The sequence below is a fragment of the Panicum hallii genome, chromosome 6 (assembly GCF_002211085.1).
Source record: "Panicum hallii strain FIL2 chromosome 6, PHallii_v3.1, whole genome shotgun sequence".
In the NCBI taxonomy this organism is placed as follows: domain Eukaryota; kingdom Viridiplantae; phylum Streptophyta; class Magnoliopsida; order Poales; family Poaceae; genus Panicum; species Panicum hallii.
In genome coordinates, this window is record NC_038047.1 from 4,828,265 (window position 1) to 4,853,832 (window position 25,568).

Sequence of the window (25,568 nt, forward strand, 5' to 3'; positions counted from 1 at the left end):
CGGTATCTTCTAAACCGTTCTGTATCCTATATATAGAGAAAATTTCGTTCTCTATTGCTCCAGCAGCGTTCTCTAAATGTTCCTCTAAAATAGAGAACGCTACAGGTTTCCTCTATATATAGAGATTCTCTCTCCTCTTCTCTATTTTTTCTTTACGTTTTAAACACTGAATTAAATAAAAATAAAATATGTCCATAGCATTTGAGTTATGATAAATACATACGTATAAAAATTTGAAACAAAATACATTTCTAATATAGGGTTTAATGTATAGAGAACGAGATTTAGAGAACGTTGTTGGAAAGAAATGAGATATAAAGGAGAGAATCTTGTAGAGAATTCTGTAAATGAAGGATATAGAGAACGACGATTGGAGATAGCCTTATCAATCGCACACAAGAAGCCTCTTACAAGGTTGCCCTGCCTCCACCGTCGTGGGTCCTATATCGGCCGGACGTCGCTCCCCGCCGCCGGCTAGCTTCGGCGCTGTCCTCATGCCTCCACCGCCAATGTTAATCTCGATCCTCATCTTTAACACCGACCAAGCTCATTCACCTCCACTACCGCCTGCTGGCTCCGGTGCTATCCCCGTACCTTCTCCGCCACCCTTCGACACTGCTGCGCAAGCTCCTCCTCCTCCAACTTCAGCAACCTTCCCTGCCACCATCCCTCCCCGCTCGCCATCCTCCACCACCCCAGTGAGCGGCGCCCCCGCCACCCCGCCGTCTCGACCGACCCACTGTCTGTCCGATCATCTATAGATCCGGCTACTTAGGATCCCGACAACCCCGGTACCCTAACCCCGCAATCCAAAACTCTAACCCGGCGGCGCGATGGGTGGCAGAAGCTCCTCCAGACCGACGGTGGATCGTCGGTGGGCCTTTTGCGACGCGTCTACTCACAGTAGCACGTGTGAACCTATCATTCGCGGGCAAAATAGTCCTTGTTCACAATCCACAACAAATAAATATTCCTCATAAAATAAAATAAGTAAATAAAATTTAACTGTAAAAAATAAAATCCTTACATAGATTGTTGTGAGTTAATTTTCTAAAGAGTATATGATGAGTCCTAATATATGTATTTTGATTACAATAGTACAGTCCTCGTACGTTGCTACGAATAATATAAATTTTATCCGGACCTACATGAGATCATCAACTTTTTGCTTTTTCACTCCGTGTACAGACCGTGCCGTGACCGCGTGAGGTATTGATTTTCTAGGTTTCGATTGGGATTCCGATTGATTTGTCCGAATTCTGATGAGAATTCCGATTGATTTATCCGGGTTCCAATTAGGATTCCGACTGATGAACTAAGGAGTCATTGCTTGCTTTAGAAATAGTAGAAAAGTAGAGATGGATGTAGATAGAGATTTTGATAAAGCCCAAACAAATTCTAACACAGGCGCCAGCATTAGAGATCATGCAAGTTTTCTTTTTATATTAAAAGAAAAAGATTACCTTAATATGGTCCCGTATTTGCATTGGAGAAGCAAGTGGCTAGTACTGTTGTTTATGGGCCTGTTCGCTTCAAAGCCCACATGTTTTAAAGAGCCCATAGACTGCAGCTAATAATATATATATACGCGCGCGCGCGCTTGAACTGATAACTTCCACCTCCTCTTTCTCTTCCTCCGTTAAAAAAAAAGGACCGCTCCTCCTCCTCCACGACGCGAGTCACGAACGCAGCAGTGGAGGATCCAAGACTCCATTTCTCAGGGTTTGGGTGCAGGCCGTCTCCGCCATCCGGCCACGCCGCCGGAGCTAGGAGTGGTCGGAATCGAGACAACGTGGCCTCCCTGATCCGTTCCCCACCTCACCTCCGGCATCCGCTCCTCGATGCCGACGGAGGCCCCGCACAGCCACACCTCGTCGGCCCCTGCTCAGCTCAGCTGCTGCCATCGTCGGCTCGTAACCCCGAACTCCCCCACTCCTTCCTTCCATGTGAAGTTCGATCTGCCGTGTCAAGGTCTGAATCCTCTCCAATCTCCTGCCCCTTTGGATTTGGAATGTTAGCAGCCCCCTTCCTTACTCCAACCGGAATGACACTGATATAGGAGCAGCTAAGTTCAGGATACAAAATATGAGAGGAATAGAGTTCGGGATAGGGCAGCAAAGCAAGGGATCGGAGAAGGACGAGAGATACATCAGTAAGTAGCAGATAATCTAGAGGAAGAACAGTAGAGGAGGGAGAGACTTGAGGAGGAAGATGAACAAGTTTTTGTTCTGATATAATTGATGCCCCTTTCCCTTTGCGTGCTGCTCCTTCTCGTAGTCAGACCAACCCAGACCTGCCATGGCCCATGGCCCATGCGATGGCCCAATCCAATCAGCAACATAGTAGAGTCCCTAACATTCCCTCCTCCTTGAAAATCGGCTTGCCCCGAAGCCGATGTATTGGTGCCACCGGGATCCCATGTTCGTAAGCAGAACACAATATGAGAGGCAATAAATGAATTTGCATCAAATGACCTCTCCTCATATCGCTTTGACCACCATGCAATTGTCTTTGGCTTGATGTAAACAAAAATGACAGAGTTGCTCAGCTTGAAGGTTTAAGTATGACAGGAAACAAAAGCTTCAATTCTATTATCCCTTGCAAGCTGCACTTGCTGAAATGAATAACAGAAATTTTTATCCTTCCAACTTCTAGCCACTTCAAACAACAGTGGATCATCATTGATACTTTCAACAGAAAATTCTTCAGTATTGACCCAAAACAACAAGGATTCCCATGTATAGTTGCCAACTCCAAAATTTTGCACCTTTGTTTTCCTGGAAGCACTGCATATCTGAACATTAGGCAACCAACTGCAAGCAACCATTGCAATTGAACTGTACTCGCTGATAAGCCATCACTATGCTTCTGTTGCACAGACATAAGAAAATGTGGTAATTGAACAACTGCAACATTGGACGTTCTACCAAAGCTCTTTTCTCCTCCACACTTCCCGCTTAGCAAGCATTCATGTTCAATATAGTACAGAAGAATTTCTAGTATCCTTTTCAAGCTGTGATCAAAATCAACAAAATCTTTGACCCCCGGCATATCTGAATATTGATCTGCGTACTGGTCCTCCCACTCCAAACAACCTACCGGCCATACCATAGTAGTTAACAGTATTAATCTTATGCATTGCCTTCTATCAGCCGCGAAAAACACAGTAGTACTATAACTGCACCAATTAAGTGGAGTCTTGAACAGATTGTTTCTCACCAACAATTGCCAAGCAATTAGGTAGCATCTCAAAAGGACCTTTCAAGCGGTAGATGATATTTGACTTGATAAAATTATCCTCAGGCAGTGCATGTCCTTTAGGGTCATTGCATTCTTTTTCAGCAAAGACAACTAGCTGATCATCCATGGAACACAATAGATAAAGATACCAGAGGTGCCTATCTTGACAAGTATCATTCAGAAATGAACTAATATCAAGCTGACAGGTGAGCAGAATAGGAATTGTGCACGATATCAAGTTGCCTTTGAGCCAAATACTCATATCAATATGTATAGCTTCAGAAAGTTTTCCCTCAATTCGTAGCTCATCAATTTGTGCAGTTGCAAGGAAAGATGGCCATGGCATTGGCCGGATACTAGCATCCATACTTGTAGGTTCCAGTTGTGTAGGTGGTGGCCATGTTTGCTTCTCAACCCACTGTATTGACAGTGCAGTTTCATTGGACACATGGTGCGCACTCTGATTTGCATGCAGTAACACTGACAAACTTGGCAGCAAGAGCTTCAGGGCGGGTCTGCCAAGCTTTGTTGGAATCAGAACAGTGTCTGGACCATCCGCAGGCACAAATATTCTGATGTCGGAGTCAGGAAACCTCATCAAGTCATTGGGAGACACTTCTATGTTGATGTCATTGGGTTCAGTGTCAATGGTAGGTGCAAATACAATATCATGTACCGTGACTTGAACATGCTCCTTAGTGATGGTCGATGCTGCAATTGCTGGCACCATAAGCTCGTCATCATCATCACAGTCCATGACATCTAACACGGTGATGAGTGGAATAGGAATGATGTTGTCGCACACTGCCGGCACAAGAGCAGTAGCCTCAGCGCGTTCTCCACTTTCCACCGCCTCCATAGGAAGCTTCTCGGGGCCATGCTTGTCAAGGGTGCCCATAGCAGTAATAGCAGAAGTGAACCGCATGGACAACAAACTTGCCATTGTGTGTGTTCCACTTGCAGCAGCCTCCACCGGTAGCATTTCAGAGCTGATGCCGTCGTCGAGGGTGGATGGAGCAACAATAGAAGAACAGAACAATACCGACAATGAACTTGGTATTATATCGCCATCGCTTCTAGCCAAGCGAACATCAGGCTCCTGGGACACTCCGTAATGGATATCAAGCTGACAACAACCATCATATATGTTGCGAATCCCCAAAAGCATCCACAACATCGTACTTGGACTGAAAAACAATCTGAGCAAACACACGGTCTAATCCCCCAAACACGTGCACATGCTCCACCTCTCCAAATGAGCCAAAAACTTGACGAAGTAGAGATTCAGTGATGGGGTAGCAAGCCTTGTGGATAGTAACCTCGAGGATTCGATTTGGTGGCCTCCGATCATCAAAATATCTTGTAAGCATTTCATCAAACACTTGGTAGGTGTCCTCCACATGAGTGCTGCCCTTGAACCAATTCGACTGCCGGATGCTCCAGCTGCTAGCAAAAATCTTCGTAGTCATCTTCCTACCCAAATACTCCAAGGATTCGACTGTCTCTGATACCAATTGTTAGCAACCCTCTTCCTTACTCCAACAGGAATGACACTGATATAGGAGCAGCTAAGTTCAGGATACAAATACGAGAGGAATAGAGTTCGGGATAGGGCAGCAAAGCAAGGGATCGGAGAAGGACGAGAGATACATCAGGGAGTAGCAGATAATCTAGAGGAAGAACGGTAGAGGAGAAAGATGAACAGTTTTTCGTTCTGATATAATTGATGCCCCCTTCCTTTTGCGTGCTGCTCCTTGTAGTCAGACCAACCCGGACTTGCCATGGCTCATGGCCCATGCGATGGCCCAATCCAATCAGCAACCTAGTAGAGTCCCTAACATGGAACTGTTGCAATACATAGGGAATTTCAGTTTTACGCTCTAGAGAATTAGAGATTAGTTGAATACCCATTCGAGTACTACGCAGCAAGTTTACTATGAGAACAAAGCAAAGAGTTACTATCTTTTTAGTATACAAGAGTCTGCACTTCTTATTGCTATGCATCTTCCTCACATCGACACCCATGTTATGGATAGCTACATTGGTCTTGGTGTACAAGAGCCTGACTCACATGAGCTGCAAAGACTAATTTAATTGTACCTTCCATCCCAGAATTAGATGAGACTTCTTAGAATCAACCTACTGATTTTATTCAACAGTGATGTAAAGGACGCCAGTGAAAGGCAGCAGCATTGGCCCGCTCCTCGACATCGTCATGCTCTCCGCCTGAAGCCCATCGATACAACCTGCATATAACTCCTGCATGGAGCAACCGCCTCAAGGCAAGCACTGGTTCCTTCATATAGGCTAACATTATCAGAAAACTTTGCTTCCTACCATATAATACAAAGTACTGCATGTGTGATCTGTTAATTCTTATAAGTAGGAAGGCATGTAATGCAAAGTTGAACATGGATGGATGGACGCCGCACCAACTAGGATGAGAACACTACAAAATTATTCCCTGGACCTTTGCGTTGCAGAGAAGGAGAAGTTAAACTATAACAAGAAGGGGCTGACCAAGATAGGCTGGAGTAACTTGTGTCGCAATTTTCTACAACAAACAGGCAGGACTTATGACAGCAAACAACTTCAGAACAAGTTTAACAGCCTCAAGAGGCAATACAAGTATTGGATACAACTGAAGGACAAGAGCGGTGGCGGGTGGAACAACAATACTGGCACCATTGGTTCCAATGAGGAGTGCCGGCAAGACTGAATTGCGGTAACTACACTTTGTAGCTGTACAATATTCCTCTATTACTGATTTTCACATGAGGTGATGCTCAATTTTCTCAAACTGATATGGTTCCCATATCTGACTTGTAGGAGAATGATGAAGCCAAATATTTCCGTGAGCATGGAATTCCATATGAGGATGAGCTAGCTATTCTTTTCGGCTCCATGGTCAGCGAAGATGGTACAGTGTTGTGCGTCGGTGGTATTGGAGATAAAACACCAAGTCGTGGAAGTGAGGAGAACCTTGCTCCATTGTCAGAGGACAATGTTGGACGGTCTTGTGTGGATCGTGTGGCTCAAAGGTCAGGGAAGGAGCACATAGTTGATAGCCCACCACCCAAGAAAACTAAGAGTATGGAGTATTATGTCGAGTGCACATATGAGAGAATGCTTCAAAGGAATAGGTATGAGAGAAGTGCCACCACCCGTGAGCAAGAGATGACAGAATTGCTGCAACTCGCAGAAGAGGATGGTGTCTCTAATGGGTCCGAGTTGTATTTTATAGCTACTGAGCTGTTCAGGTCACCAGGGCGACATGCAGCTCATAGGTCCATTAAAGCTGCAAAGAGCCGAATTGCATGGCTCCGATGGACTTGGGATAATGTCAAGAAGAAGTGATAGCAGACCATGCTTACTTAGAATTTCAATTCCTTCTGCAAGGAGTGTGTGAGGGGAATGTATCCTTGGCCACATGGTGTGCCATAATATCTGTAATGCGACCTTGTTGGACCTTCTTATTTCTATTTCGCATAACTAGATGTTGATGTGCCTAGCTCCTTATTCATGTAATTTTGTGTCCTTGTACTCCCTTATTTTGCTCTTGACTCATTACATGAGTTGTCAAAATGTTGTCTGCATACCTCAACTTCGTTTAGAACATGACATTGTAATTTATTTGGCAACCTGTAGGTCTCCTTGAAGGATGAGGTGGCTATAAAAAAAAATTCAAGGTAATTTTTTTCTACCCAAGTGGAAAGTGGTTGGGGTAAAATATAGCTGTTATTTCCTGTATATTGGTAAAAGTTAAGAATGGCTCATCTTTCATTGCCCAGATTACACTACAAGATTGAATGAATGAAACTCCTTTTCAGATTACAGAAAATAGTTGCTTAGGTGATTCCATCCATTACTCCTTCCACCTGTTCCTCTAAAAGCTCCTGCATAGAATTTTCAGATAGCTTTGCTTTTGCTTATTCTGTACATTTATATTTGATTCAGATGCGATTCATTTTAAATGTATATGGAAGAACCTACATGCCGGCACTAGATTGGTTAGGGGCTACCGCCGGTGATGATATTGGCACTGTTCGTGATTGGATCACTGCTGGACTCTATGGGTTGACATGATCTGTAACCTGTATGAATAAGTGTAGGTTATTATGGTATTCTCGCCACACGAACTCCAAAGCAAAACTATTAGTATTCTCGCCACGCTTTGTGGCACCAAAATCCAGCGCTTAAAGTTTGGCGCCGCCTAACCTGCGGCGTGGCAGGTGATGGCTGGCAACCAAACACCCCCATATTCTATAAAAGCACTAGCCATACTTATACTTCGAAGTTTGTGAAAAATAAGTCCTTTTTTACCATAAGAAGTACCTATATCAAATATAGCAGAGGATGTTATTTTAGTTGTAGTGCTGCTATGGAGCAATGCATCGCATCTAAACTCCACAAACAAAAGGTAACAAAATGACCCCTTTTGGTTAATTTTCAGCAATGGTGAATGAACGTCATTTAATAATTAAGAAATACTCTTAAAATAAATATTATAGAATATCATCTGTGGTGGGTAGTGTGTGTGTATCCTTTTGCAATTTCAAAATTATTATAGAGTTACTAACAAGCTTTGAGAATATGCAGACAGTTGTTGGATCATTTATGTCACCAGTTATTTATCCATTGAAAAACATACAAACCAGTTCTCAAGAATCAAGATAAATAGCATGCACACCGTCGTTTCGCAGTATGCAGTGAGTAGGTGTGTCGTTGAAACTCGAAAACAACCTAGCTAGCTTATGGCACCGAATAAGGATGGTCAGATTTCCATGGTCTTATCAAATACCAATAGGAAAGGGAAGCAACAGGAATTCAAGTTTAAGTCAGACCACTACTACTGGATGCCAGCATCCAAAGTTTGGAAGCTGAGTCAGAAATGCTGGGGTAATAACTGCTGCAGTTTCGTGCAGGCGAGTAGTAACTGACAGCCTCATTGTCCTATCCTCCTCCATTAGCACTCTAAATATCATACACTCTAATGGAAATATCATAAATTTGACTACACTGGTCATAAATAATTAAAGGAAATTCTTATATCTTGTCACCTATTAATCAACAATTGATCGCTATTTCCCAAAGTGTCGAACATGACTAAACTACTAAAGTACCTTTCCAGCACCCTAAAAACTTGAGAAGCAATCTCTGGCGATGGTAAGCAAATGAGTTTTTTTTTCTATCTCAACAATAGTGATCTTTATATGAGATATTGCGAACATTTGCATGTGCGTGAAGGTGTACCAAATAATTCAGCATCCTTCAATGGTTTCAGAAATTACAGTTGTTGAAAACTTTCTGATGGTTGTTGGATCATTTTTGTCATGAGTTATTATGTATTGTACACGCACATCACTTCCTCCAAGATAAATAGCAACCCTGTTTCCCGTTTACTGTTTCAATATGATGCAAGAATGTAATGGAAATGATGACCCAATAGGAAAGGGAAGCAACAGGAACAAGCTCAAGTTCAATGGTCACCATGGCTGTTGTTGCCAGGCAGGGCCGCCCATTGCACCAGTGCAAGGCCGTGGCGACTGCAGAACACTCAGCCACACCAATGCACAAGACGCTGCTGCTGCTGCGGGACCCATGTGCCAGAGGCTCATAGTAGACAAATGAAAGTGCAAGCAGGGTAGGGTTGACAAATGAAGGGCGACTCGTTACTTAGGCTGTTCTGTAGCTTTGGATTAATCTGTGGCTCAAACTGCAAATATATATCAACATAGGGTTAATCTTGGTCGCTGGCCAAGTGCCTGATTGAACTCAGATAGTGTGGCCATCATCGTTCTAGTTAAAAATGTAATAATTGGTGAAAAATATTAACTCAGATGAGCTAATTAGTAAAAATAGCTAATTAGTCTGTCATAATCGTGAGATGTTTAGAAATGGAGGGAGTATGTTAAGCCAATTAACTCATTATTGGTACGAAAAATGCATATGCACGTAGCGTGCTTAAATTCTGAACACATGTACCATGCCACTCTTGAACATCGATTTTGTTTTTTTTGTACAATCTCCCTTTTTAGGGACTTATAATTTCTTGTTGTCGATGTACATGTTAGATCAGATAAGGTACTCACATGGTAATGGCAGTTCTGGTTCCTGCAAATAGTACAGATCTTTCATGGCTGTGGTCAATGGACAGTACCATCACAGATCTTTCAAAAATTAGTCACGGCAATAACAATCTTTGAATTTTCTAGATGGGTGGTTTGTTTGGTATTGTTATGGCCGCGGGTGTTCAATCTTTTTTTCCTGGCGTGAATGTAATAGGTTACGGTGTGGAGTGGCTGCGGTGTCTTGTAAATGTTCGGCTCTTCTTCTTCTTAATACAATGATACATTCTCCTGCATATTCGAGATAAAAGAATTATAAATAGGTGTTGGATCATTTATGCTACCACTTACATATCGATCGTACGTGCAAACTACTTTAAGATAAATCATATTGCACCATCATTTTCCCATCTGAATTGTGCACGTGTCTAATAGAAAACAACCTAGCTTATGATGAAACCGAAGGATGGTGAAAATTGCCATGCATGCAAATGGTCTTATCGATACGCAATAGGAAAGGGAAGCAACGGGAATTCATGTTTAAGCTTCATACACGCTGGTGGATGTCAGCATCCAAAAATTCGTGCAACATGCAACAAGGTGAGATGTCGCAAAAGGTTGTGTTATACCTCCGGGGTGTATAAAATATTTACGGGGTGATTGGTTTGCTGACCGGGGAGCATGTCTCGCACCAGTCTGCCCAGGCTGAGTTGGGACAGGCTCAGGTCATGCAACAACTTGATGTTTGTGGTTATCTGAATCGATTTGTTCAAGTTGAGCACATCCCTTACTTGGTTGGCTGCACTAGCTAGCATATGTTGCATGAAATTGAAAAGAAAGAATAAGTACTGAGATAATATTTATTTTGTTTGAGTTGACTACAAATTACTTATCTGTACCTGATTAAGCCTTATTTTACTTTGTAATGTACTAATATACCTTAAAAATGCACTAATCATTTGCTAGTACCATCATTAACTGGCTACTACCTGCATTCCACGAGCCTGGCTCTGGAGAAACGGGTTTCATTCTCGTTTCTAGCGAGCCAGGCTCGCTGCCTGATTTTGCACGTCGTGGGACAGGCTCTAGCCTTCACCTAGGTAACCTGCACCTGCGCCGAGTCTGGCCTGGGCATATCCAGAAAACCAAACGCGCCCTTAGGCATCCTTGCGCAATTTCAAAAATTAGAGTTACCTCATTGACAAGCTTTGAAAATTTCTAGATGGCTGTTAAATATGTTATGAGTTATTTATCTATTGTGCATTATCACACTCCAATTCATCCACTAATTTTATTTTAGCCAAATAATAATAGTACCATTATATTAATAAAAATTAAGCTTTGGTATTGTCATATTTGCCGTGCTGAGTGACACTACTAAAAAAGATTTGTAGAGGCGGGTAAAATGTATTTTTAGGTACGGGTGCGGTACCCACCCCTACTTCTCGCAGCTAAAAATGCGACTTTTAGGGGTGGGTAACGCGCCCGCCTTTTCTAGGAGCGGGTCACGGCGTGACTTGCCCCTAGAAATTGATTTGTAGGGGCCCGCCCCTACAAATCGATTTTCAGAAAATAAAAGAATCAAAAAATAAAAAATAATAAAATAAAAACATATTGCAGTGAACCAGCTACCACCACAAGCTCCTGTACTGTCGAGTACAATTTTTTTTGATGAAATATACACACTTGTATCACCCGGGATTAAAACCGCATACCTCAAGCCTCGCGCGTATCTTTCTCTCCACGACACTACACAGTCACTTGTGATTCTATGAGCTATGTTATTCTTTTATATTAACTCTGAAAGTGATTTGTACGGACGGGTGACGCTATCACTTGCCTCTATAAATCGTTTCTAGGGGTGGATGATGCCACCACCCGCACCTAAAATTATTTTTTAATTTTATTTCGAAAATTTATTTAAATGTTTACGTATAGCAAAAAGAATAAAAAAGTAGTCCATAGTAAAGGATATGGCACCTAAACTTATCTGACATTTTTGTTTATAATATCAGAAGATATCCTTTAAAGGATATGGGCATCGGCGGCGGGTGGCAGCTGGCGTGGAATTACGCGGACGGGCCGGAGAGCGGCATGGTGAAGAAGATGTACATGCACGAGGAGGCGGGTGGCGTGCACGCGGTGGCGCTCGTGAGCTATACCTGCAGCACGGCATGCAGCAGCAGCTGTACCCCGCGGCAGCGGAGGAGGAGCAGGAGTAGGTTGGGGGAGGTGGCGCACCCAATGAAGACCCCGTCGCCGGCCACCGAAGGCTCCTGTCCTCCCTTCCCTGGATGCAGCGAGAGGAAGAGAAAGATCCTGACTTATGGGGTCCGCTTCTGTCAGTGAGAGAGGGGGAGAGTTGAGTAGGTCGACTATGAATAGTGTCAGGAGTAAAAAAGTCATTTCGTGTTACTTTTAACACCGTTACCTTGTCAAACTAACCAAAGGGCCAAAAACCCAAATGAAATTCGTTTTGAGGCTAGATAACCAAGTTCATGCAAAAAGGGGCAAAGAAACTAAGCTCAACCTTTTTGAGCTAAGGAACCGATTTACTCTTTTTTTTTTATGCATCCGTAGGCTCTTAGTTCATAGTAAAGGATATGGCACCTAAACTTATCTGATATTTTTGTTTATAATGTCAGAAGATAGCCTGAAAGGTGAGTCGGAGAATCTTGAGATCTTTCTTAATCCAAGGATGATTCCAATTTAAGTCTGGATGTACTGATGTAGCTAGTTGTGTCGGGTTATTTCTTCAGCATCAAACTGCTGCAGTAGGTCCCTTATTTAATGAACACATTACTTGCTATCTTCTAAAAATTGTACTCCTTCCGTTCCAAATTATAGATCATTTTAATTTTTGTAGATACATACATAGAATTTGATATGTATCTATATCTAAAAAAGTCAAAATGACTTATAATTTGAACCGAGTGAGTAGCATTTATTCTAGTGGGAAGGATAATTAAGTTCCATTGGTTGCACGTGACCACCCAGTATATAGCCTGCGAGCAACGGTAGCAATTCCAACTCTGGTGATGTTAATCAGTGACATATCATATTTCTCTAGTGTCCATAGACTTTTAAATTCTTTTGTCATACTGTTAGCCATGATGAATTGTTGTCAGCATACAAGCATTATAATGTTCCGAAGATCAGGAGTTGGCCAAACAATCGTCCCATTCACTTGGAGTGCAGGAGCAAAACTAGTTGAAGGGTAGTATGGAGAATGCCTTGAGTATTTTAGCTACCTGTCCTAATAGATCAGAATGGGAGTCATCAGGAATTCAAGTCGGAACTATAAGAAGTCTTCTAGCACTGAGATGGTTCCTTTCACATATATACCAATGAACCGCGCACGGTTAAGGATAGGGAATTTCAAAACTTACCACTTGCAGCACTAGCTTTTCCAAGATACTTTCTCATTTCCTATTGTCGGTAGCTGCGTAGGTCCCTAGTTCCTACGATGTACTCTCCTGCAAAAGTATTACCAGATAGTTCAAACAAGTTCTATCGAGTGAAGAAAAGATTCATGTCAGGTAATAGTCAACTGGGTTAGGTGATAATAAGCACAGCTGTGCTCAACTAAAGTCCCGGAAGTTATTATTATTCTCTTATGTAAAATGACATGGCTCTGTGAACGATTATTTCTTCATTATTGGATCTTGAAGATCAGTAAATAATATCTGCATCATTGCGTGGAGATATTGCAAAACTTCCCATACACCTAACTGAACCAGGAACATTCATATGTAATTTCACAATTTAGAAGCCTCATGGTAGTCTGGCTGATAGAGTACTTCTGCATGGTCAGCATATATCACGACCGCGGTGGAGTTCTCCGAGGGGGAGGAGGACTAGATCATGGCATAGGAGTTCTGAACCTATCTCGTTGGCTTGGCATGCCAAATTTCAAACAAGACACGCCAGGCGATGCCATCAGTTACTCTGGATGTTTGCTGTCCTGTCTGTTCCATCTGTTCGCCGTGTGCATGTCTATATGGTGACTGTTAATCTGATTGTGGCCATGGACTATGCATGATTCAGACCTGAATTTCTCATTTGTGAGTAATAAAGTGGTAAAGTGGATTCTCCTTCAGTTACTGGCGATTCATCTATGATTGAATTGCAAAAATGAGTCATATGCCTGCATGCTCATCTGATGATTTCCAGGCAGGTGTTCTAGTCCTTGTTCCTTCTCATACTGTGAAGCTGTATAATCTTGGGTGAAATGCTGCGAAAGGCAGTAGAACTGTCTATCAAGCCAACAAGGGTGTTCGATGGAAAAATGGCTACTTCAATCATGGTTGATGGCATGCCACACGAACGATATGTCCTAATGTATGTACGCATCACTACACCGGCCGTTACATAGAATGCACACATGGTCATGCCCAATTGATCTTCAAAGAAGGCGACAAACAAAGACTCGCCTCCTTCCTAGCATTCTATGCTGCTTTCTGGTGGGAAAAATGGAGGGAGGTGGGGATGGAATGTACCGTGAATAGTTTCCCAAGTTTTTTTTTGTGAAGGAACTATTTTCCAAATTCCAAGTTTAACGAGTCCCAATAGGAAAGGGAAGCATCAAGATTCATAGACAATCAAATCAGAGCAGTGATCCACGTAGCGACAGAGCCCCTTGCATCTGATTGACTAAGGGGTATCGTCATGTATGGTGGACTAAGAGAGCCAGATCAAGTGCATGCTATCCGCCATAGAAAACATTATTAGCTGCGAGACGGCTTGCTCTCTTGATTGCAGCATCCTTAATTTGGCACTAAAGATCTTTTCTGTGTAGATATTGTTCAAAATTTATTTTTAGGCATGAAATACTCTGCTCTGCAAAACACGTTCTACCAACTATAATTATTGAAACTTGAAGAACAAATAAGAAGTGTATGGCTAGGAAAGCTTTGTGTCTGCGCTCCTTGAATCCGTAACCATGACCATGGCTGGTAGATTATATCCATACTAGGGCACACTTGCATTAATGGTGGAGCCTAGCGGATGTGCCCGTGCTCCTAGTACGTATGCGAATAATAATCTCCACCCAATGCATATATTATTTAATGATCTTGCACAGTGACAATTACATATCATTCTAACCGTAATGCAGATATCATTTTTACACTGCAAATTGCTTGTGGTTATGTTCAGTCTGCTACATTCATTAGCGCTTGTACCAAAAAGACCGAGACAAGGCACTGAAGACCAAATCTCGGATTTTCAGTACCGGTTGCGAATCCAGTACTATTGGAAGTTGTGAACCGGTACTAAAGGTCAGTTTTTCCAGTAGTGTGTGTGAAAGCGACGAGACGAAATTACTTGGGATATAAAGCGGGGCCACAATTTGGGATAAACACGGATATAGAGGATGATGAAAGATGCAAATGCTATTGTATATCTTGTTTGTGAAGTGTGAAGATGAGCCCAGCGCATATTTGCTAAATTCTGTGAGAGATGGAAATTATCGTAATTTGTAATTTAGGCTACTCAGGTCGAATAGAAATGCGAGGCATCAGGAATCCATGTTGGCTCCAAACAACATAGCTACTCTCATGATTCCTGTGTACCTGGCTTGCTTCCTGTCCTAGCAGAGGCATTCACGACATCAAGCCAATGCCTGATTTTGAGATGTGGTGCGGTGACCATTCATGCAAAAGAAAGATCCAAGAGAAAAGGAACAAGATTACCAACATATCATCTTTTAAATAAATGCTTGATGTTTATTACTTGAGTGTGTTTACAAGATGTCTATAACAAGTATGCTATAAAATTATTCATGAATTTCCAACAGTTTAGATGGTTTCTCTTGTCTTTTTTCATGGAGCAAAACACAACTAGCTCCTCCCTGTCATGGGCAAAGATATCTCTCACTGCAGTCCTTGGCCTCTCTGTTTTATTTTTTGAATTTCCCAAGCCGATGCCAGAATAAGAACAGAAGGGCGGCAGGCACCAACTAGTTAACATATATTAAAGAAATGGTCCAAATGGTATTATGAAAAAGAACAACAAAAACAAGATTACAAAGAAGAAATAGAGACTTTCAGCCATTAAGTCATCTACAGAGATATTTATTTTTTTTGCAGGAACTGTACTTTATCACATAACCCGTGCGTGAATTGTACTTTACATGCAGCCACCTAAGACTTTATTGCTGCGTCTGTACTGTGTTACTCAAAAAGAAAACAGTTTGTTGCTGAAATGTGAGGCCATGTATTCCAGATGCTTCCTCTCGTTAGGATTATGATTTCAATAAAAAAACAAGGCCCTGATGAGCTTGTCTTGAATGGGATTGATCTGATACTCTCAAGCTAACAATACTCCAGCATTCTTTGGCAAAGGGGTAGTCCAAGAAAAGATGTTCCACCGTTTTAATGTCCAATGGCGGAGGACAGATCAAAATTCAAGTATGGCGCAGCTGGACTGATGAAGCAAAAGGCTACAGTATAGCTATTGTGTTAATTCTTGAAAGGCTTAAATACTTCCCAAAATAATTCAAACTAATCTTAAGCATGTATCTCTAGCAAAATTTGAGGTATGGCGGCAGCCATACCTTGCTCTACCGGGGACTCTGCCACTGCTTATGCCTGACGTACATATAGAGCACAGTGGTACCAAGACAGGTCCATGTTCTTTCGCCTTAGAAGATCCCTTGTGTCTAGCCTATCATGTAAGAGGAGCCAAAAGAAACTTATGTTTCAGTTGGTAAGATGGTTTCCCATTTCCACAGCCTGGCATGAGTGCGCTCGATGTGTGGGCATATGTCATTTCATAACTTTGTAAGCTCTGGATGAGGAGTCGTGTTCATTGGGGACCTGGGCTCCAAGAAAATGTAAATTTTTCTTGTGGCTAGTTGCTCACGACCGTTGTTGGACAGCGGACAAACTTGCACACCGGGGTCTTCCCCACCCAGAACACTGCCCCCTTTGTGATCAAGAAGAGGAGTCAATCAGCCATCTTCTCTCGGCGTGCGTGCTTGCCCGGCAGTTTTGGCACCGGTTCTTGAGCTGCTTTGGGCTTCAAGACGTCACGCCTGTTAGAAATCTAGGCAATTTTCGGTATATTTTAATTCCAAATATTAATATCAATTTCATGATATAAATGAGTGATAAGGTGTGTACAATATATGTGCACGTGTTCATGTTATTCTCACTAATAAGCATGAACAAAGAATTAAACCAGAGTAGGTTTAGTAAGTACGCTAAGGCGGGACCAGTGCCGGAGGCACCGGTTGCGCCGTTACCAGCTGGAATAGACATGCTATTCGACTGGCCTTGCTTGAAGTAGCCGAACTATGTCGTTGCAGGAAGATGTTCGCAGTGCAGTCCCACGAACGGTCACGTCGGGAAGTAGACGAAGTAGTCGTTCGCACGAGCGGTTACGCCGGGAAGTAGACGAAGTAGTCGTTCGCACGAGCGTAGACGAAGGAGTCGTTCAGGGAGCGAGCAGTCGCGTCAAGACGCTCCCCAAAAACCTAATTGCCCGCGTCCCGTGCAGGACCTTCAGCGAGCAGAGGTTCCGGAGGCGCTGCTCTCGCTAGACCTGTGCGCGCAGTACTAGCGATGGGGAAGGCAGAAAGCAGCTGAGGGAGAAGGGTGAGGTCTCCTGAAGAGGAGTACCTGAATGAGAGCTTGAGATGAGTGAGGATGGGAGGAGAGGGTGCTGGCTTATATAGGCTCGAGATGCCTCAGGTTCAACGAACCTGGACGTCACGAATGGCTTTGATGAGCGGCAGTTAATGTGCCTTAATGTACCTGAATGAGAGCTTGAGATGAGTGAGGATGGGAGGAGAGGGTGCTGGCTTATATAGGCTCGAGATGCCTCAGGTTCAACGAACCTGGACGTCACGAATGGCTTTGATGAGCGGCAGTTAATATGCCTTAATGTGCCTCAGATTCAACGAACCTGGACGTCACGAATGGCAGTTAATGTGCCTCAGGTTCAACGAACCTGAACGTCGTAAAGAGCCTTCAATGTCTGGTCATTAGTATCGACATTAACCCTCTGTTTTAATGCTCTTTACTGCAAAAACGTTCTCATCTCAGCGCACCGCACCGCACCGCACGTCACGTCCGGCCGCGCACGCGCACCGCACCGCACCGCCCGCCCGCCCGCCCGCGCCGCGCCGCGCCTCGCCTCGCCTCGCCTCGGCCACGGCCCGGCCCGGCCCGGCTCGGCGAGGCGAGCGAGCGCGCGCGCGCGTGTGGTTCACCGTCCTCCTTTTACCGGCTTCTCAAGCGGTGTACACGAAGTTCACCTTTTAAGTCGGTTGAGATCCTCCTCAATTCCCGGTACGGAATTAAGCATTGATTCCCTAGCATTAATAGTAGGCTTTAAATTCTTTTAATTGCAATAGAATGAATGGGCCAAGCCCATTATTCCAACAATCCCCACCAAGAAATTCAAGCCGCACTAGAAATGCCCTCATTCCCTCATTGATATACCAGTATCCGACAGAGACTGTTAAGTTGAACTTCCATCTAGGACAAAGGCTACACTTATTCACAACTGTGCAATGGACTACGCCTTGAATTGCCAGTTTTGTGCAAACAAGTTTGACCAGAGCCCTACACTGGTACTAGGCTGCAAGAGCATCCCCGCGGTTTGGAGCTTATAAGTCATACTCCAGGCCCTTCTTGAGTTTTTAGAGAATACCCAGTTCTCATAGACCATGACCAGTAGTCAAACTCATATAGGTGTGTTCCTTTCAGATGTTCTGTAGGACAACATCTTTATTTCAAGAAAACAACTCATTTGTTTTAAAGAAACCACCTAGAACACATTAAGATATAGACCAACCTGCCATACAGATTAGAAGAGAAATGCACCTTATACACGGAATGAGCCCTTTTCACAAAGGTTCTCTTCTCACAGTCAGACTTTAGTTTGTTTCACCATCCTAATTCACGGGATCTCCGATCACATAGGACAGGTTTCCACTAAAGAACGACTCACGTGGGTCTCAAGCCCAATTCCATAGATGCATTATCTATCACATTTCGTGAAAGACCCTTTGTAAACTGATCTGCCAGATTTTTAGCCGTCTGAACATAGTTCAGGGCTATAACTCCGGAGTTTCTCAATTTTCTGACAGATTTCAACCGCCTTTTCACATGTCTAGATGACTTCATGTTATCCTTTGAACTGTTCACCTTGACAATTACCGTTTGATTGTCACAGTTCATTAGGATTGCCGGTAACGGTTTTTCAACTATCGGCAAGTCCATAAGGAGCTCACGAAGCCACTCAGCTTCAACAGTGGCGGTATCTAATGCTGTGAGTTCTGCTTCCATAGTTGACCTCGTTAAGATGGTCTGCTTGCAAGACTTCCAGGAAACAGCTCCACCACCAAGTGTAAACACATATCCACTTGTGGCCTTTATCTCATCAGCATCAGAAATCCAATTTGAATCACTATACCCTTCTAGTACCCTTGGGTACCCGGTGTAGTGAATTCCATAGTTCATTGTCCCCTTCAGATAGCGCATTACTCTTTCAAGAGCCTTCCAATGATCATCTCCCGGGTTTGAAACAAACCGGCTCAGTTTGCTTACAGCAAACGAGATGTCAGGTCTTGTAGCGCTCGCTAAATACATTAATGAACCAATGATCTGAGAATATCTCAGCTGATCTCGCACTATCCTTTTGTTCTTTCTAAGAATTAAACTGGCATCATATGGTGTTGAGACAGGTTTATAGTCGCTATAACCAAAGCGACTTAACACCTTCTCCACATAGTGAGACTGTGTAAGAATCACCCCACCATTGATCTCTTTTACCAGTTTTATATTAAGGATAACATCAGCTTCTCTCAGATCCTTCATCTCAAAATTTTGAGATAAAAACTCTTTGACTTCCTTAATCACATTAAGGCTAGTGCCAAAGATCAGTATGTCATCCACATACAAGCACAAAATCACTCCTTCAGCCCCACCATAGCGATAGTACACACATTTGTCAGCTTCGTTCACAACAAAGCCGGCAGAGGTCAAAGTTCTATCAAACTTTTCATGCCACTGCTTAGGCGCTTGCTTGAGACCATATAAAGATTTTAACAACTTACAAACCATTCCTTCTTGACCCTTTGATACAAACCCATCCGGCTGATCCATATAGATCTCCTCTTCTAACTCTCCATTAAGGAAAGCCGTCTTAACGTCCATCTGATGAACGAGAAGACCATAAGAGGCTGCCAGGAAAAGTAACACTCGAATTGTGGTCAATCGGGCAACTGGTGAATAAGTGTCAAAGAAATCTTCTCCTTCTTTTTGGGTATAACCCTTGGCCACAAGCCTAGCCTTGTACTTTTCAATAGTACCATCTGGCCTAAGCTTTTTCTTAAACACCCACTTGCATCCAACCGGTTTACATCCATAAGGACGTTCAACGACCTCCCAGGTTCCATTAGACATAATAGAATCCATCTCACTCCTTACTGCTTCCTTCCAATAGTCAGCATCAGGAGATGAATATGCCTCTTCAATGGTTCTGGGTGTATCATCTATGAGGTATACAATGAAATCATCACCAAAAGACTTTACAGTCCTTTGTCTCTTGCTCTTTCTCGGAGCATCATTGTTATCCTCCTCAGGATTTTCTATAAGTGTATGTTCATTGTGTTCTATCGGCTCAGCAGAGCCATCATCCTCGATGAACTCTTGCCTAGATGAACTTGTTTAATCTCTCATGGGAAAAATGTTTTCAAAAAATGTAGCATCTCTGGACTCCATTATAGTACCAACATGCATGTCAGGTACTCCAGATTTCACTATTAAAAATCTATATCCAACGCTGTGAATAGCATAACCTAGAAAGATACAATCCACAGTTTTAGGTCCAAGCTTATGTTTCTTGGTTATTGGCACACTCACTTTTGCCAAACAACCCCATGTACGTAAGTATGATAGTGTTGGCCTTTTCTTCTCCCATTCCTCGAATAGAGTTATCTCTTTATTCTTTGTAGGAACACGGTTTAGGACATGACATGCAGTCAATATAGCCTCACCCCACCATTCCTTGGAAAGTCCCGCTGTATCTAACATGGCGTTAACCAAATCCGTTAGAGTGCGGTTCTTTCTTTCGGCAACCCCATTTGACTGAGGTGAATAGGGAGGCGTCCTCTCATGAATAATACCATATTTCTCGCAGAATAAAGTAAATAAATTTGAGAAATACTCGCCACCACGATCTGACCTAACTCTTTTGATCTTTCTCTCAAGTTGGTTTTCTACTTCAGCTTTATAGATTTTAAAGTAGTGTAAAGCTTCATCTTTTGACTTCAACAAATAGATGTAACAAAATCTAGTACAATCATCAATCAAAGTCATGAAATATTTTTTACCACCTTTTGTCAACACTCCATTCATTTCGCACAAATCGGAATGAATTAATTCTAAGGGTGCCAAGCTCCTTGCCTCCGCGGTCTTATGAGGCTTACGAGTTTGTTTTGATTCAACACATACATGGCACTTAGAATTTTTGACAAAAGTAAACTTTGGAATTAAGCTCAAATTAGCTAAGCGCATCATACAACCAAAATTAACGTGACAAAGCCTCGAATGCCAAACATTTGTTTCATCAACATTAATAACATTGTATGCAACTTTATTACAAACATCTGACAAAGAAAGACGGAACAAGCCTCCGCTTTCATAACCTTTTCCAACAAAAGTACCAAACTTAGACAAGATACATTTGTTGGACTCAAAGACTAATTTGAAACCATCTCTACACAGTAGAGAGCCGCTGACTAGATTCTTCTTGATGGTGGGGACATGCTGCACGTTCTTCAGCTGCACGGTCTTCCCCGAAGTAAACTTCAGATTTACCGTACCAACACCAAGAACACGCGCATGCGATCCGTTCCCCATCAGCAAGGAGGAAGTCCCGCCGGTCTGGTAAGAAGAAAACAAAGAAGCATCAGCACAAACATGAATATTAGCACCAGTGTCAACCCACCAATCGGGTGAACCAAAGACTGAAAGAACAGTAGGTAATAAATTACCGTACCCCGATGTTCCTCCAGGCTCGCTAATAACCATGTTGGCGGAGTTGTTGCCTTTGCGGTTCGGACACTTTGCAGCAAAGTGATCCGTACTAGCGCACACATAGCAAGCTCCCGTCTTCTTCTTCTTCTTAAAAGTGGTTGTCTTCTTAGTCTTTGGTTGGTTCTGCGGTGGCTTTTTCTTGTTCTTGTGGGAGTTGTTCTTCTGAACAAGATTGGCACTTGAAGCACCAACAACTCCTTTCCCACGTATGTCCTTTGCTCTCGCCTTCTCCTCAACATCAAGAATCCCTATGAGTCCATCTATTGTGAACTCCTGTCTCTTGTGTTTTAGAGAAGTAGCAAAGTCCCTCCAAGAAGGTGGCAGCTTAGAGATTATACCTCCGGCCACAAACTTATTGGGTAACACACATGGGGACTCTTTGCTGCAATTTTTGAGATCTTTTGCCAGAGTATGTATTTCATGAGCCTGTTCCACTACAGAACGGTCTTCGACCATCCTGTACTCAAGGAACTGCTCCATGATATACAACTCACTCCCAGCATCAGATACTCCATATTGAGCCTCAAGAGCATCCCACAATGCTTTGCCAGTTGGCAGCCGGATATAAAAATCCACCAGGTTATCACCGAGAACACTAATGATCAAGCCTCGAAAGAGGATATCAGACTCATTGAACGCACTCTCTTCCTCTGGAGAGAATTGTTCAGGCTTACCCTCTTTCACATGGATCACTCTCGATAGTGTTAACCATAGTATAAGCCGCTCTTGCCAACGTTTGTAATTTGAACCATCAAATGGTGGTGGTTTGATTGATGCAGCAAAGCTAGATACCGAAAGCCTATTAACAAAATTAGGTTTTTGGATTGTTAGAAATCTAGGCAATTTTCGGTATATTTTAATTCCAAATATTAATATCAATTTCATGATATAAATGAGTGATAAGGTGTGTACAATATATGTGCACGTGTTCATGTTATTCTCACTAATAAGCATGAACAAAGAATTAAACCAGAGTAGGTTTAGTAAGTACCCCAAGGCGGGACCAGTGCCGGAGGCACCGGTTGCGCCGTTACCAGCTGGAATAGACATGCTATTCGACTGGCCTTGCTTGAAGTAGCCGAACTACGTCGTTGCAGGAAGATGTTCGCAGTGCAGTCCCACGAACGGTCACGCCGGGAAGTAGACGAAGTAGTCGTTCGCACGAGCGGTTACGCCGGGAAGTAGACGAAGTAGTCGTTCGCACGAGCGTAGACGAAGGAGTCGTTCAGGGAGCGAGCAGTCGCGTCAAGACGCTCCCCAAAAACCTAATTGCCCGCGTCCCGTGCAGGACCTTCAGCGAGCAGAGGTTCCGGAGGCCCTGCTCTCGCTAGACCTGTGCGCGCAGTACTAGCGATGGGGAAGGCAGAAAGCAGCTGAGGGAGAAGGGAGAGGTCTCCTGAAGAGGAGTACCTGAATGAGAGCTTGAGATGAGTGAGGATGGGAGGAGAGGGTGCTGCCTTATATAGGCTCGAGATCATTAGTATCGACATTAACCCTCTGTTTTAATGCTCTTTACTGCAAAAACGTTCTCATCTCAGCACATCGCATCGCATCGCACCGCACCGCACCGCACCGCGCCGCGCCGCGCCGAGGTGTTTGGGTTTTGCAAAACTCCATAGACATGCAGAAGAGAAATGCTATCCCCACTCCGACCAAGACAAAACTTTTACCAAAAGTTTATTGTGATCTTTTTGTTCAAATAACAATTAAGGTGAAGCAGGGTCAGGAACAACGAATCTCTTTATGATAAACAGATCCATTTTGCAAGCTCGTTATTACGGGTAGTTCCTACAAAGAATCGGACTAATGACGTATACAATGCTTGAATTATCGATGTAGATGCTACATAGTGGGTTCTCATCCTTCAGAGACTACGTGTAATAGGAGCATCCGTTGACAAAAGGATCACCCTAAGATGATCATCTCATGGCTATTGGGAACGAATCAAATCAGAAAATTCAGAATTTGATATTTCATAATCATTCCTAATTTCATTAAAAAAAAATAAAGAACCTATATTATGATATGGGTTCTATGATTAATCGTTTGCTATGTCAGTATCTATACGTGTGTATTAGATGTATAAAGCCCTTCTTTCTATAATTTCGAAGGAGTTCCACTACCAACACAACGTAATTACTTCGATTCGTTAGAACAGCTTCCATTGAGTCTCTGCACCTATCCTTTTCCTTTGGGTTCTAGTTTGAGAACCACTTGTTTTTTCAAAAAAGGGATTTGGCTGAGGATTGCCCATTTTTCATTCCAGGGTTTCTCTGAATTTGGAAGTTACCACTTAGCAGGTTTCCTCTCGCCTCGGCCTCGGCCACGGCCCGGCTCGGCGAGGCGAGCGAGCGCGCGCGCGTGTGGTTCACCGTCCTCCTCTTACCGGCTTCTCAAGCGGTGTACACGAAGTTCACCTTTTAAGTCGGTTGAGATCCTCCTCAATTCCCGGTACGGAATTAAGCATTGATTCCCTAGCATTAATAGTAGGCTTTAAATTCTTTTAATTGCAATAGAATGAATGGGCCAAGCCCATTATTCCAATAACGCCTTGTCCAAACGACGCTGATTTCTTCTTGTGGTGGCAGCAAGCAGGTGACGGAATAAGTTCAGGTGCGCTGCGTGGTTTCAACACCCTAGTCGTACTTGGGGCTTGGACTATTTGGAAAGCCAAAAAACGATGATGTGTTCAATGAGATCTCTCCTAGGATCGGTAGAGCCCTTTTGCTTGCACGGGAAGAAGCTGAACTTTGGATGCTCGCAGGTGCAAAAGGGTTAGGTGCTTTGGTCGCTGTCGCCCTCCCTGAATAGGAAGTTAGGCGATAGCCCAGCTGGTCGTAGTGGTTCTAGTTGTGTTTGGCGCGTTTGTAATCCTGTAATCCCCAGTGGCTGGGGCAGTGGTGTGTGTTTTGAGTGCGTTGTGGTGTGTGTTGTTTGGCTATTTTGATCTTTTTCCTCTTCTTAATGCAACGATATGCAGCTCTCCTGCCTATTCGAGAAAATAAAGTCATGTTCATTGCCCCATATGTATGCCCAAATCTCATATCAATTAGGACGAGCTCATCCATTTTTTTCCCCAAGACCGTAAATTGATTGAAAGCTTCATTTCACAAATGCAGGTGGAAGAAATTGGGGAGTTCATGAGTGGTAGTTGCTCGTGGAAAATGAGTGTAGCTCTCGGTAGGATAGCTTTTGAATGAAGTTGAACCAGATGTCATTCCAAGAGAAGTGCTGCTGCTCATCTTTACCAACTGGCCTTTAAATTCGTGCGAGCTACGTTGAGTTTGAGGAGATCAAAACAGTTGTACTGTACTCATCTTAAACATTTAAAGTAGTTCGAAGTTGAACTCAATTGACAAAGTCAAGTAATTCGATTCCCTAATAAGAAATTTGGCTAGCTCCCGGTACATTTTCATATACCGAAGCCCAACATTTTCTCCCACTTCTCAAAAGCCTAAAGGAGCGAAGTTGCTCCGTTGTCATAATAACTGTACTTTGAGGCAAACAAAGCTTATCTTTCCAATGGTTGGTGAAAGTCATGTATACAATATACTATACTATACTTTGGTATGTACTATGCATGTACTCTTAGGGTTTGTTTGGTTGGGCTTTGGCTGTGGAAAAAGGTGCTGTTAGCCGCGAGCTGTGAAAAAAATTGTTGCGAGCTGCGAGCTGTGAAAAATGCAAACGTGGATTTGTATTGTTGATAGATTGACATATAAATAACTATTTTAGAAAGAAAAATTTATTTTATTTAAATTTTGCGTCCACCATTAACATATGGTCCCAATCTAGCATCCTATGTGCTCTGCTATCGCCAGTCGCCAATATTTTGCATTCTATAATCGTAATCCTGGTGTTCTTTCTCTTGCAATTGAGAGTTGAACTACTTCCAGATGATCCTTGTATTTTTTGAAGAAACGTAAAAAGGCTATTCAAAAAATCATGTATCCACATCTATAGATTTTGAGTATACACATAACTGTTTGAATCATTCGGCTCGATTCCGGCCAAGAAAAACGTAGAAAGAACGAACGAACAAAGAATCTCTCCGACGAATCATCCGGGTCTCCGGCCCCGCTGTCCAATTAGTCCCTATCCTTACTCACGAGCTCGTCTCCATGAGCTTGACGAACTCGCTGAAGTCGATCTTGCCGTCCCTGTCCTCATCGTACGCATCGATCATGCGCTGGCGCTCCGCGGCGCCGGC

The 25,568-nt window shown here is 43.2% G+C and overlaps 1 pseudogene; it reads left to right on the forward strand.

Moving 5' to 3' along the window:
- Positions 1-5,655: 5,655 nt before the first annotated feature.
- LOC112896919 lies at positions 5,656-11,657 on the forward strand (annotated as a pseudogene).
- Positions 11,658-25,568: the final 13,911 nt, after the last annotated feature.